Source organism: Mizuhopecten yessoensis, unplaced genomic scaffold, assembly GCF_002113885.1.
Source record: "Mizuhopecten yessoensis strain PY_sf001 unplaced genomic scaffold, ASM211388v2 scaffold716341, whole genome shotgun sequence".
Lineage (NCBI taxonomy): Eukaryota > Metazoa > Mollusca > Bivalvia > Pectinida > Pectinidae > Mizuhopecten > Mizuhopecten yessoensis.
In genome coordinates, this window is record NW_018480068.1 from 54184 (window position 1) to 70278 (window position 16095).

The window sequence follows — 16095 nt, forward strand, 5'->3', positions numbered from 1 at the left end:
GCAATCGGTCCATCCGTCTGTTTGTCAATCTGTCCATATGTCTGTTTGTCAGTATGTCTGTCCATCCATCTGTTTGTCAGTTAATCTGTCCATCCCCCTGTTTGTCAGTCAAATCATCCATCTGTCTGTCAGTCAATCGGTCCATTCATGGGTTTGTCAGTCAGTCTGTCACCTTGTCCAAGGCATATCTCATTTTTAATCCATCACTTGCGAATGCCACATTTTGCATGCGAGTACCCCTTTGGATGGTGAAGTGTCGCATACATGTATTAAAATTTGTTCTTTTTTCACCCCATTAGATACAGAGTAGAAATCTCAGAGATATTTAAAGAATTAATAACTTGTACATATTTTTCTAAAGACAAAACAAAATAAACTAAAAGCTGTGATTAGTTCACAGATTAGCTGTGGTGTTATCTAATACCAGTAATACTGTTAGGGAAACGTTATATAAAGACCACAAATCTTATTGTCAACAATCTTTTCCATGTATCGGAAATTTGATTCAGTGATGAAAAAGAATATTTCAGCAACCATCACATAAATATACATATAAATCTATCTCAACTCTCTATACATACCATCTTTTCAAATGTAAATATAACTCTAGGAACATGATTGATTATAAAGCAGGTAGATTATACCCACCTGATCATGTGATATGATACCAGACAATGCAGGTTTATCTTTGATATCAGATACCTTGGTAATCTCCAGATCTGATACGATAACTCTAATTGAAAAGTTTATTTTTATTTACAGAGGTTTGCCTAAGGTCTGCATGATTCACTGCAGACTTTCACTTCCTCAAATTTACTGGAAAAATATTTCTGCTTTTTAGGAAAAAATCTCTGAAAGTAAACAAAAATGGGAAATAGAAGTGTAGCAGTGATGTATGCTATACGCACATATGCTTTACTGAATTACCAAGTACATCGATCTGATGACCTAGATATTTACCTCCATCGATTTTTACACATTCATTTTCATTCAGTTAATAAAGATCGTCTTCATTTACATGAACCAGTAAATTTCTGGAAAATTAAAGCTAAAAACATTTCCAAATTGAACAGCTTTAACCCTTTCACCACTGTAGACCATAATGGATTCATCCAGATCAATGTATGGTAGAGTTATCTAGGGGTGAAAGGGTAAAAATTGTTTAAATGTTGGTACCTGGAAGCTCAGATGTGTTTTGTTCAGGGTGACATAGAGGCCAGTCCAGAATTTACTGTATGCCCTAATCCAACTACTTGAGGATCTATCTGATTGACCATTACTTCTGGTCAGTGTATCATATATCTGACCAGATGTATAAAGATAACACAATGCACTTGTTACACAGCAGGTTTACACACTATATTGTATGGTATATAAACATATATACACAACACACCTGTACCACTCCCTGCAGGTTGCTCTCTACTGTGATTCTGTCTTGGGGTCCAAAATTGGCAGACATTAATAACTTCTTGGAGTCTGAATTCACAGACATCTGCTGCTGTCTGGGGAGTAAGGCTCACCTGCTGGCACTAGCTTAGACTGTAGATCAGATGTCCAGTCAATGGTGACCATAAATATCCCCTCAGACATGTCCCAGAACAGTGGTCTGAGGTTCGAATCTCTCACAGGACTTTCCTGTTGATATGATTAACTAGTAAAGCAGTAAGATTGGAGAGAATGGAAATGGGATCCCTTTGACAGATTGTTTTAGACAGAGGTTAAAATGTGCCATTTGACTTTTGACAAGATTTTGTCTTTGAGACATAATGAATATGATATCTGAATGCAGGTGGTAAGCTCCGAAGGCAGGAGGTCTTTCAGTATAAGGTCTTATTTAATTTGACTCTTTATTTAAAAAGAACTTATATTTAGGTCCCCTCTCCATTTTGTCATCATGATTCCCTCTATATATCGCCAAAACCCATAAAAATGTCTGCATTGGCCTCGTATAGGGGCAGTATAACAAGGGTTTACTGTACAAGTACATCCATTACAAGTAGATGGAAGTAGGCGAGCTAGTATTCTAATTATTACCCCAGTAATGAGATAGACATATCGTTGTTGTTAATGCATAATGAATAGATTGATCATTGTTGGGAAATCTTGTTGCAAAAATCAGACGTATAATACATTTATTATAGGTCTCTGCAACCTATTAAGCTAATTATATAACCAAACATGGCGAAAATATGATATTTCTACAGCAATAGTACTGCAATACTAGTAAATGACATGTGCAGTGTATAGAAGGCTGGAACTAATTGACCCAGTTTAATACTAATACAACTATCGATATATGTACCTAGTCTTTGTATAATGTATTTCTATTTATAGATTGCTTATTATTGGTAGATGACAGGGATGTTGAGTACCTAATTTCTCCAATTCACCGATTTGTTAGCTTCGCTGCTTATAGCTTCATATTTTGAATTTAACTAAATATCTTGATGGTCAAATTTATATCAGTTTTTAGAAGGCAATGAATTTCTTTAGATATGTATACAAATACAGTGTATTTATATATGGTAGTTCTAAATCATATTCTGGGGATATTTAGAATTTGGTAGAATTGTTTAAGCTTGTCTTGGTAGACATACTTTGGATTTGTGTAAATATTTTTGTAGCCTATCTTGGAACCGTGGGTAGTTATCAACCTGCAAGGAGGATATATCATCCCCGGCACACTTAGGTACAGACATATAATGAATGGATGGCTGATGTTAGCTAGATAGGAAAATGTCTTACGTAGAGAACTCTTCTAGATGATGTTTTTTCAGGTGAGCAAGAACAAGGACTTGACACACTTTATAAACGTTTAAACCGTTGCTTTTTACTGTAAAATATTGTGTCCAGACAGGAACTACCTAGGTGAGAGAAAATGTGGAAACCTTTAGCTGTATAGAGGATCTGTCATAAGTTTCCCTTCATATTAGATTTATAATACAAGTTTTGGATTAGCAAATATGAAAAATCCAAATCGAGTATCATAAATCTAATGTGAAGGGAAACGAATGACAGATTCTTTTTATCATAAAATACAAAGTGAACTGTATAATTGTGATCTGAAATAAATATTTTGCACTTGGCCGCCTCTGAAACGATGAAAATTGCATCCTCTCCACAATGACGTGACTCACATTGATTGTTCCTATTTGATTGTGATGTCATTTCCGGAGTGATATTACAGACGTTACATAAACATAATGTATGTGATGGCTTTATGACACTGCATAACACGGTATTCATAGGGTAAATATTGATGTAATGCTGTTTATCTCTGTTGTAATAATCTTAACAAATATATCAGCAAAGTTATCAGCTGATATTTTAGTAAATGATCTGCATATGCATGTGTACACATGTCTGGATAACCCAGAAATATATGTTTTATAACCTCCTGTGAATATCTCTCCAAACTTATTGTGACAAAATTAACACCATGTATACCGTAAATGGGAGCCTGTGGGTTGTGGCGTTTTTGTCTCGGATATAAGTGATAGCTGATGAAATACACACTTAAATGATACACAGGAGTTATTGCTGATCTCATCTCAATCATCTTATATTCTTCGCTGTATCATGGATGCAAAACCATGACGCAAACATGTGATTGTACTATGTATGCTTAATGTTTGATCTATAATTAAAATATGTATTATCTCATGAGTGGACACTCGTTAATAGGTTCACACAATCACCTCCATCCAATAATCATGTTTACTTCATGCCTTCAAAGCCAATAAACAATACAATACAATACTTCAGCCTTACATTGTACTCAAACTTGTATTGTCCTTGTATTGTTGTTTTATGTACATCATTGTTGAGACTATCCACCACCACTTCACAACAAGTTCACCGGTGTTAATGGTTCTACATGGTTATATTGATTTGTTACATAGTGATAATAGTGATAGCCATAGGATACAAAAATATAGATTTAGTGCACATGGTTAGATGAAAATGAAATATTTTCAGGATAAATTCTTATTATAAGGTATTGATAATGTGACTACAAATCTAATTGGTGAGTCAGAAAATATTGACTGGCAGATTTGTCAAAATATCAGGATCACTAAAAGTCTTTTCTCCCTACATAAAAAATAACGCTGCAATTGTCAGCAGTCTATAGGTAATATGTGGACTTATATCAAAGTTACAAACATTACGATGATTTGTGACGCCAGAGACAATGTACACAATGCTTAGTTACAACATTTTGATAATTTGATGAGATATGCAGCCTTTAACTTATATATGAACTTCCCAATATTTTGACATTTAAAATCCCCTTCTTTCATTTGTCTGAAAAAGCACCTCTTTGAGGCTCTCATGGATATATATATATATGTATCTTATATTACACGATAGTGACAATACTAATTAGATTCATCATTCACTTTATAACAATTAACATGATGTTTTCAATATCTGCTCAATTACATGTGTGCAGACACTGGCGTTTATCAGCCCCACCCAGGCTATGATGCTGTATATGTAATTACATGATGAGCTGCAACAGTTAGATCTCAAAATTTGCTGTGTGCTTAAATAATACCTCGTGTTCAGCGACACTTTCTTTCATAATATATACCAACAGTTTTATCATAAAACATCGCAACATTATGCCACTAAATCAGATAATTAATTAAAACTGATGATGAACCAAACTATGTTGTAACATATATTTTGCAAGTATCTCATATTCACAAGGTGGTGAAAGGGCAAAGAAAAGAACATCCATATCTAATTACGTACCGTATGATATCATCCCAAAAACTGATCTTTGTAATATTTGTCCTGTTGATACACTGTGATATGTATGTAGATGTTCAATGGGGGTTTGACATTTTTGAGGTCAAGGTCAAGGTCTGGTCACTGTTTCTAAAAATAGACCATGGGGGATATAGTCCTTATCTTGAAATCCAAAGGACTTATCTTTTGAAATTTGACCTGGTGATACACTGTGAGATGTAGATGTGTGCTAGAGGTTTAAAAAGTTTCAATGGCCAAGGTCAAGGTCACTGTTACTAAAACAAGTACCAATGGGGGTGGGTAGGATTTAATATACTGTCAGGGAATATATGGCCTGGGCTCCTGACCTGTCAGTGTTCTAGTTTGTACGTTTCCTAATTTCTGTATCTATAAATGACTAACCTCCATACTTGTTCTAATAAGTTCTGTACAGGTTACTTATGAACTTTATTGTTTTGTTTATTTTTGTAAGTAGGTCTGCACACACCTGATAACATATGCTAACAAAGTTTGATTTTGTGTATTTCAGGAAACAGACAGGAAGATGCTGAACTGTGATTATAGATTTAATCGTATACAGCACACCTGGCTATTATAGGGTATGATTGGATTCACCAGCCTCATTATCCTACCTGTCTCTACCTGTACTTATTGATGGGAATATATATCGGGTGTAATCGGATGGAGTTCCAGACCTAACGTCAAATTTAACCTGTCATACAGTCAGATTAATCTCATCATATCTGGGCTGACAGTTGTGTGTTTACAATATCTGTAATTGATTTACAGTGGTGAAATAATGACAAAACGACATTAGTTGGAGATTTGGAATTATCAGGCATATATGTGAGACATTTATTGGTCATAAGGGATTTAAAAATTCCATTTTACAGGTAAGTCTTTTTACCTTTTATTATTCATCTATAGGTTTCCTGTTACACCATTCAAATAGATAACAGTGAAATTATACTTACTTAATTAATTAAATGGCACATAAAAATAAAATATAGATTTAATTGGTATCTCATTTTATAACCATATATACAGCCGTATTTACTCAAGTGACCCCCCTGTTAGCTATCCTCTGCCATAAGAGCCTAATAGAATCTCTCACTCCCTTGGGGTGAGATAGTGGAATCTCAACCCTCAGGGAAATCTTCAGTTGTCAAACACATTTAGGCTTTGCCGAGTGTTTGACAACTTCAGAATCTTTCCCCGAGGGTTGAGATATCCTTGTCTCACCTCAAGGGGGTGAATTATTCTTTTTCTCTTACCCTGTTCCCTCATTGTGTATCATATACATGATGTAATTTTAATGTTACAGGCTAAATGCATTGTTGAAGTGACGTTAATGCATTGATGACGTGATGTCATTGTATTGTTGACGTGATGTCATTGTATTGTTGACGTGATGTCATACAGTTGTTATAAATAGGGGAATCCCCCTATAGCTAAGGACTAATAGAATCTTCCCCTACCTAGAGGGTGTGACAAAGAAATCTCCAACCCAATGGGTGATTTTTGGTTGTCTAACCCGAGGCTCTGCCGAGGGTTAGACAACCAAAACAAATCACCCCGAGGGTTGGAGATTTCTCTGTTACACCCTAAGGTAGGGGATGATTATTTTTCTCCCATCCTATGATTTCAATTAAAACTCCACCGACAATAGTGTAAACAAAAGCACATGTGGGGGTATAAATATCGTCATTCACTTTTGATGACGTCACAATTACTGATGACGCATTTCTATGACGCCACAATTGAACATGTGCTAATTGGCACGAGGCTAGCTCCCCCTAGGGGGTGACAAACTGATCTTTCCCGGCTAAAACAGGAGACACACCTGTGAAGGGTGGGAGAAAAGGATATACACCTGTCCAGGGTAAGAGAATGCCATATTTCTCATCCCCACAAAGTAGTTTGCTATTTATCAATATTCTAATTAGAGAGTACCTCCATAAAGAGACCAGTCCTGAACCGTCCCTTGGCTGGTCATGTATTGCAGTTTTGACTGTACTTATGCTTTGCATATTTTTTATCTTTACACAAATTCACTTTTATCATCAACAGTGACATCAAGAATCACATAAAAAATATCTATGCATAAGGTATGACATAAATGTACATATCTCGTGAGACACGAATGAATCGCCTCTGAATATAATTAAGAAAGGGCAGTTCACGCTAGTTACTCTGCACACAAAAAATCTATAGTATCGAATTCAATGCTGAAATAACTTTTACCTGATTAATAACATTAACCCTGAAATTTCATAATGAACTATTCCGACCTTTGAATTGAGAGGGTTCAATTGAGTCTTTAGGGGTGAATGAGTAAAAGATATTTCCTGATGCAGAGCTGTAACATTTGAACTGTGTGACTTAACCGTTGTTGTCAAATCCAGAAAGTGTTCCAGTTTCAAGCTGGTTGTATTTTGACGCCATTCATGTTAACATGCACATTTTGAGGTCTAACAACAAACATTTCAGCCCCCAAATAAAATGAAGGATTCTCTATCCTCTTCCTGTTGATTAGTTGAAATTCTGTCAGATTTTTGATAGCCTAGAAGAATTTAGAGCAGTCTTCTCCCTTCTTGTTGAAATTTTAAATCGTCAGGTATGCATGTGGAACATATCTGGCTAAGTTTGCATTGGGGTAAGTGGGATGTGTTTTACGATCGGCTCTGAATTCTTCAAACAATGCTGATATTGTTGTGCCGTGGAGTCCTGGAAAATCCTTGTCAGCGAACTAGCGGCTTCATTCCTTGAGGGATTTTGATTAAACTTCACACAATTACAAAGGACCATAATATCTCGGACAAGTTCTAGTTTCAGGGTTGTCGGGTCAAAGTCACTGTTACTATTTCTAGAAAATTGCATACTTTTCATTTTCCAAATTAACACCAAAGGGCACCATTTTTATAAATCATTACAGTGTAATAGCTAGCGGGGGCTGGTAGGAGACATGCTTGTTGTTCTGGTATTCAAAATTCTCTTTATACATTTTGCATATCAGCAGGAAATCATTGTACATTAAAATTGAAAATCTGTGTCTGACTTGCGTTACCAGCCTCAAGTAAAAACCTCCCTAAAATGTTGACCCCAAGGTAAAGACTATCTGCGCTATGATATGGAAAACATTATGGACAAAACTTGGTAGTTAATATGTAGGAGGAAAATGCAATTATTTTGTAGGCAGTTATACGGGTATTTAAATTATTGATACTACCAATCACTATACACTTAAGTGGTAAAAGTTCCATGTAACGTTCCTCCTGTCACTAAGGTGATGGAGCTGAGTTTGATCAGGCGGTAAATCCTGTTTTCTCGCCTAGTAGCCGACAATAATCGAAAATAATTCACCAGGCATTTAGACAGGCACAAAGCATGAGATAAGGGTTCCTGCCTGAACGAATTGATAAAGGGATTACACCAGACTGAAGTGTCTGTTTTGCTGCGTGTTGTAATAACTTGCTGTAATGATGCCATAAAAACACCTATGTGCACTTATGTCTATGTCATGAGTTTGTTACTTTAAGATGGATATGCCATATTGCAGAATTTTATGTGTATTGGCAATAAGACCAAATTAAGACTATAACCAATGGAGACAACTAACTCATTCAACCCGGGACCCAGAACTCTCATAATGAACTATTCCAACCTTTGAATTGGAAGATTTCAAATGTGTCTTCAGGGTTGAATAATGAGTTAAGTGTACTGCAGGTCTCAGTCATTAGATTTGTCCTATACCATGTACCACTGTATAGACATTGTATATGGCTTTGCAGTTGCCATATTTTTCCAGTAGGCATGTCTTTATTTAAATCTACCTTATAGTCATTGAAATGGTTTTACAGTATTGGAGTCTGAATATAATTTTACTATACTGAAAATCATGTCTGCAGTCTGACACTGTTATAAAGATGTACAATCAGGTTTTCAGTTATAAATATATGTTCATGCTACACACAGTATATTGGTGTTTCCCTGTTTATGTCATTCCTAATGGCACTGAAGATTTAACGCCAGCTTTCTGCTGCCTGGTGAATTGTCTTGGTGCTGTACAGGGAGGATGAAGATCACAGAGACAGCCAACATGTGGCTTGTTATCACTGAAGCAAATTCTCCCACCCAGCAGGATGGGAATGATTTCCCAGCCATTTCATGCTCAACCTGAAGTTGGTAGAGACTCCATTTTTTCATTGTGAGATTCCCAAACTGTTACATGTACGACGCTTGGTTACGTCGTGAACTGTCTAAGTTTCCAGAGACGACACAGACGTCGTTGTGAGAGCAATATAGCTTCTACAGTAGCTTCTCCTGAAATGTATAATATTGGTATCACTCAATAATAAGCAGTTAGCTTCCCAACTACTTACCTAGAGTTTTAAGCTCACCTGGCCCAAAGAGCTTCTTTAGACCTGAGCACTCAAAGAGAGTTTTGTTTGTTACTTCTGACCTGTTAAGAGTTGTCTATAGAACCCTTGTACTGATAACGCCACAGAACGAGAAGTTTGGCGGTCTCTCGGGATATATTACATAATAAACCACTTGTCAAGTGCTATATTTCATTTATATTACAAGTGATACTAAATAAATAGAAATATAAACTGATACATAGAATATTGCGGATATCGCTAGATATTCAATAAAACACCTGACAATAACAAAATATTTATAGTAACAGTGACCTAGAATTGTTTTTTTTACTTCATGATGTCAAAAAACATGGAGAAGCATGCTGTAATGTTTGTGAACATATATATGGGAAGTTATAAAGGAATCAGATATTTGTAGAGCAATGACGTTTAACTCTATTTCAGGTTAAAGTGATCATGTTTTTAACCCCAGAAGGTGGATACAGGATATTAAAATACAACTTGTATAAAAATCCATAATTCAGGATATCATTATCAAGATCTGTGGACAGTAAGCTTGGAGTATGCCTGATTAATCGGAAATCGGAAAACTCTTGTTTGACAGTGAGTGACTGCAGTGTTTGAAATGGTAAATATCTTACAGGTATTTGGAAGGATTTAAGTGACTTAGAATCAAAACACTGTCAATGAAAAACATGCTACTTATTTGTGCTGCACTGTAAAACAAAAGGTTAACTTATCCCTTCACTTATTTTAACGAAGAAAAAAAATAAAATCTGTGCTTTTTAAAGACCAATGCAAAGACATCTATTGAACTATTGTTTTTCATTAAATGTGAGGCCGGGTTGTGAAAATGACTACTTTGAAATCGCTACAATAATTTTAGACACTTTTAACAATGTGTGCCAAACCTTTACACCGTTGTGTCAACTGACGGCTTGATCCTGTGTTATTTCATTAAATGGGCAATTTGTAAAAACCTTGAAATGTGGTACTGTTTTCACACATTTGTTTTGGCTCTGCATGCCAGTAACAATTTTGCAGTCACAAGTCATTAGTGTCAGTATTAGTATTGATTGCTGCTCTTCTTTGGAAAGAAAAGAGTAGATTTTGTTCCTGCAAAAATGTTTTTCTTCAAACCATTACAAAGTTAGCTTAGAATCCGATTAACACAATAACTTTATAAGCATATATCACTTTAGAGCTAAAATCACCTTCAGTTTGAACTGCTTGTTTTTACAGCCAATTATAATTACCTACAAAATGTATTGTTATACCTGTACAGGTGAGCAGTACTTGTCACTGTCAGAGAGTCCCTAATTAACGGATTGTGTTACATAAACAACCCCATTATAATTTTAACTCAACTGAATAGAATAGATCCTTTCTGAGTGTTTAGGTCCATTTTGTGGTAATAAGCTTTCACTTGTGTGTCAACCTTGTGTTACTGTGCGTATTTCAAACCTCTTGTTACCTTCACGTTGTAAGACAAGGTTGATGTACTGTTTACACATATGACAGAGGATTAGTGTGGGGTATTAATTCCATTGAACTGTAAGTAGATATCTTATATAAATCTTATTTCTATATGTTTAAACCTCTACTAACATCCATCCCCAGCCAGATTCTATATATATGTGTGTCATAGTCAGAGATCCAAAGATTGGAAACAAAAAAGGAGGTGTTTAAAAATGAAAAAGGTATAGATGGTGTTCAGGGAGAGTTCAAGTAGTATGTGTTGGTCTGAGGAAACCTTAATCTGTTATAAAAAATCATAGCTATGTAACAATGGATAAAGTGTAAGTTATGTGTAAGTTTCTTATTTGTGAATTAATATTTAATATTTACTCGCTTAATTATCAGCAATACATATGTGTTCATGTCAATAAGTTTCTAAAAAGATTTTGGCTGAAAATCTATATGACTTGCAATTTTAAGCCAATATTCACCAATTTATTTCAAAATATGCATGTGCTGATTTAATTAGATGATACAGTATCACTCTTTGTCTAAAGTCAGACAAAATTGAAATAGTACAAATTTCAAATGTTAATAAAAAAATATTAAGTGTTTAAATATTTAAAATAGTCTATATACATTTTCCTTGAAAATGATAACTTCAAACCATTAAGTTATTCTGAAGGTCAGATATAGCAATTAAATATCTATATTATATTCCTTCAAGTTTTGAGGGTGTTTACTGTAATTCCTTTTAGGTGTTCTCCAGGCTAATGTTGTGTAATCTTAATGGGAAGTATGATATAAGATGACTTCCATGTTTTATAAAACATTTTGAGACACCAGAAGCATCTTGAAATGTTAAAGAGCTACATAATTCATGAATATGGTTTGTTGACCTAGGCCATTATCAGGTTGTCTATGTGCATGTGTGTATACGTAGAGCACCACACCAAGTGTCGACAGGCTACATCAGGAAATGGCACTGGCATTATGTACAAATCCTCTGGAATCGCTTTCAGAGTTGTACAAAATCCTTTTCTACAGTTTAGGATGCCACGGAAAGTGTTGCAGCCTATTAAGATTTGTGTCGTCAAAGTTCGGCAGACACCTCACTGTCGCCATTTTAATCATTGAATTGTAGTCGTGACCAGAGGTGGCTCACTTTCTGTGTGTGATGTTTATTATCCTGATATTTTTTCGGATTGTAGTTTCATGGAGTTCTATTGTAGCAAGGATTTAAGGAATATTATGCAGGTACAGGTACGCACAAAATTGTATAATCTAGCTGGTAAATCACAGCGTAAAGTAGGGGTTTGATGCAATATGACTTTTGATTCGTAATTGTTGCACGTTTTTTTTTTATATTCCTTCCATAGTGTTTTATCATGCAAATCCATCTTCTACTGTGGATTTGTTTTTTAAATAAGGCCAACACACATGACAGGGAATTGTGTACCAAGGGAGATTATCTCATGTCCAAGATGGCAGTCTGCCAGAACCATCGATCTTTTCATGAAAAATTGCTTATACCTGTGTATTTTACACACACCCCACTTTGGGTATTAAATTTCTGGAAAAAAAGTGCACAAATTACATGGGTTTTTACGGTATATAGAAAACATCAATCTAATTTTAACATTTATAATGTCAGATGTTTCTACAGAAGCAAATGTCCTTAACTCATGAAGACACATTTGAACTCTTCCAATTCAAAGGTTGGAATAGTTCATTATGAAATTTCAGGGGTGAAGGAGTTAATCACAAATATTTATACCTGGAGAGGGTTTATAGTGGAGTGGAATTATCATTTTAAACCAATCAAATGTTCAATAATTGACAGTCGTTCATGATCACTGGAGAGTTGAGACATATACATGTTCCATATATCTCAGTTCAGTGTTTGGTATTAATTCAAACAGAATTAATGAAGACCACTGTCCATGTATATAGCTGTCAAACACAATCAACACCAAAGATTTTTGACATCAATATCTCAAGATGTCTACCACAGACATCAATATCTCAAGATGTCTACCACAGACATCAATATCTCAAGATGTCTACCACAGACATCAATATATGATCACATGTCTCCACCACCAAACTGATCTTTAGATTGCTTCACCAGAAAGCTTTTAGCTGTACTGGCAGTGGCTAATTGACTCCCAATACTGTATCAGCGTGCACTGTTGTAGCTCGTTCTGTGAATTATCACATACCAGGTAATTATATTATTAGCCAATTAGTGATACACATTTTTACTATCAATTCTCATTAGCATACAGAGAACCTAATTACACTGAACATTTTTAATGAAGTGTTAACTACACACCAGTACCTTTATATTTAAATTTTGACCTTTCTAAAAATTATTAATTTCTGGCTGATTATTGCTGTTCAGTAACTGGATCAAATTTCTAATAAAATCCAGAAAATTCTGCATACACTTGACTTAATGCTCATCACTCTGTGAGTGGAAGATTGGGTGGTTGTTTCATAGATTTTTTCCAGCAGATGAAATATGGTAAGGCTTGATAATAACAAAGTCATATTTTATTTAAGTCCCTGTGTGCAGGACTTTTTAAAGTTTGTCTATAGCATTGGTGGTTTTGTTGTAATAGTTTTTCTAAGGTTCTATTGGTGATATTCATTTGTAGCAAAATTATTAATATACTTATGCTTGCATTGTTAAAGCTAAGTAATTAACCCCCTCCCCCACCCCACCCCAGCTACCACATTTGTCCCAAGAGAGATAATGGTGAGGCATGAAAATGTAATTGTGTCTATCGAAAATTTCCTGGTAGGTACCATACTTACCTCACAGGAGATGATCATGAGGGATGAACATGTTAATCTGTCTTGAAACTGCTGTGGCATTTATCACAGAATTTCTTATATGTTTCACAACTGTAGAACCCATATCCAATTACTTTATTCCTGCTTTAGTAAACTGCTCCTAGTAAGCTCCCCATGTTCTGTTTGATTGTATTATCAAACATGGGAAGTGCTGGTTTGCCAGCAGTAAGGTTTGAGCATCTTAATTGACAGCAATTAAAAAACCCTAACATGATGGTGGAGGCAGTTCAACTCCTGGCATCAAAACCATCAGTTTGAATCGGATCACCAATCACGATCCTAAACTAATTTGATGGAGAACTCCCAACTCAGTTCTTCTATTTTTAATGTGGTCCTTGAAATATTGCTTTTCCTCACACCTTATTTTTTTTAAAACCTTCACTGTGTGTAACTGCCGAAAAACTGTAATTATCTATTTCAAATCCTGAACTTCAGATTGAAATACTGGTCAACAGAAGTGACCTGGCCGGAAGAAGTCTGGCCCAACTATCAAATGCTACACTTCTATAATTATATCCAAAACAAAATGAAGGGGAGGTTACTGTATAAACAACACAAAAGAACACAGGGCAGTGGGACAGGGTTCCTTAATGGCATTTATGAATTCGGTTGTGAAGTAAAATAAAAAAAATGAAATTAGGACATTAATCTTACAATTTTCTTTTCAAATGTGAATTCTCGCAACATGGATCAGTGAAAAATGATTTAAGGTAACCTGACTAATGAACTTTAACTATAAAAATATAGCTGAATCTCTGTTATAAAAATAGTGCCCAAATAATCATTTTTAGGTTTTTGTTGTAGTTGGCAATGCATTTAATACTACTTAAGATATTGCAAGAGACGTTTATAATTTATATGTACATATATGATTGACCTTATATTCTGTGGGGTTTTATTTTGGCAATTTTGATATATTTATATATTTCAAACTTTTAATATTTTTTAGTTTTGTAAACAAGGACCATTCCATACTGAAAAGTTTGTAATTTGTATAATAATTGATTTTATCAGCCAGTGAACTTTATCAATGATGTAGAGGAAATAGTTTGTAGACATCCCAAACTTTCTTGTTATTAAAATGGAAATGTTCCAAAGAACTAGATAAGCAGATAGTAATATTGAAGTATAACATACATAAAAACGTTAATTTTGTATAGGAAGTACACCACGTCATGCAGATATTGAATATTGAACGTCATCATTTTGGCACTTGTTTACTCTCCCTGACTAATCTTCTAAGTTCTCATCCTCTTGGAGGCCTGTCTCTGGTGGCTAATTATATAATTTTCTCTAGATATTACATACACCAATGTTTTATGAGGGAGAATGTTGCTATTTTGATTGCTTTTACTAAAATTTTACATTGAAAATCTCTGAGACTATACAAGAAAACAATTTAAAAAGGTGCTGTTATCTTGACCTGATCATCGGTCGCATACCGATGATATCATCATCATAGGTGAACTGAAGATTTCGCAATGTTCTTACTGTATGACTGTGATGTGATGTTACACTGTATGACTGTGATGTGATGTTACACTGTATGACTGTGCAGTGACGTTACACTGTATGACTGTGCAGTGATGTTACACTGTATGACTGTGCAGTGATGTTACACTGTAAGACTGTGCAGTGATGTTACACTGTAAGACTGTGCAGTGATGTTACACTGTAAGACTGTGCAGTGATGTTACACTGTAAGACTGTGCAGTGATGTTACACTGTAAGACTGTGCAGTGATGTTACACTGTAAGACTGTGCAGTGATGTTACACTGTAAGACTGTGCAGTGATGTTACACTGTAAGACTGTGCAGTGATGTTACACTGTAAGACTGTGCAGTGATGTTACACTGTAAGACTGTGCAGTGATGTTACACTGTAAGACTGTGCAGTGATGTTACACTGTAAGACTGTGCAGTGATGTTACACTGTAAGACTGTGCAGTGATGTTACACTGTAAGACTGTGCAGTGATGTTACACTGTAAGACTGTGCAGTGATGTTACACTGTAAGACTGTGCAGTGATGTTACACTGTAAGACTGTGCAGTGATGTTACACTGTAAGACTGTGCAGTGATGTTACACTGTAAGACTGTGCAGTGATGTTACACTGTAAGACTGTGCAGTGATGTTACACTGTAAGACTGTGCAGTGATGTTACACTGTAAGACTGTGCAGTGATGTTACACTGTAAGACTGTGCAGTGATGTTACACTGTAAGACTGTGCAGTGATGTTACACTGTAAGACTGTGCAGTGATGTTACACTGTAAGACTGTGCAGTGATGTTACACTGTAAGACTGTGCAGTGATGTTACACTGTAAGACTGTGCAGTGATGTTACACTGTAAGACTGTGCAGTGATGTTACACTGTAAGACTGTGCAGTGATGTTACACTGTAAGACTGTGCAGTGATGTTACACTGTAAGACTGTGCAGTGATGTTACACTGTAAGACTGTGCAGTGATGTTACACTGTAAGACTGTGCAGTGATGTTACACTGTAAGACTGTGCAGTGATGTTACACTGTAAGACTGTGCAGTGATGTTACACTGTAAGACTGTGCAGTGATGTTACACTGTAAGACTGTGCAGTGATGTTACACTGTAAGACTGTGCAGTGATGTTACACTGT

At 35.5% G+C, this 16095-nt stretch overlaps 1 protein-coding gene across 1 annotated transcript in view; it reads left to right on the forward strand.

Annotated features, from left to right (window-relative positions):
• Nucleotides 1-16095, forward strand: part of LOC110443337 (protein kinase C delta type-like) — an 86022-nt gene that overhangs the window by 34829 nt on the left and 35098 nt on the right. Inside the window, exon 3 of the mRNA XM_021487510.1 lies at nt 5288-5651. The gene's annotated coding sequence lies outside the window, so the exon portion shown is untranslated. The remainder of the gene's footprint in view (nt 1-5287; nt 5652-16095) is intronic.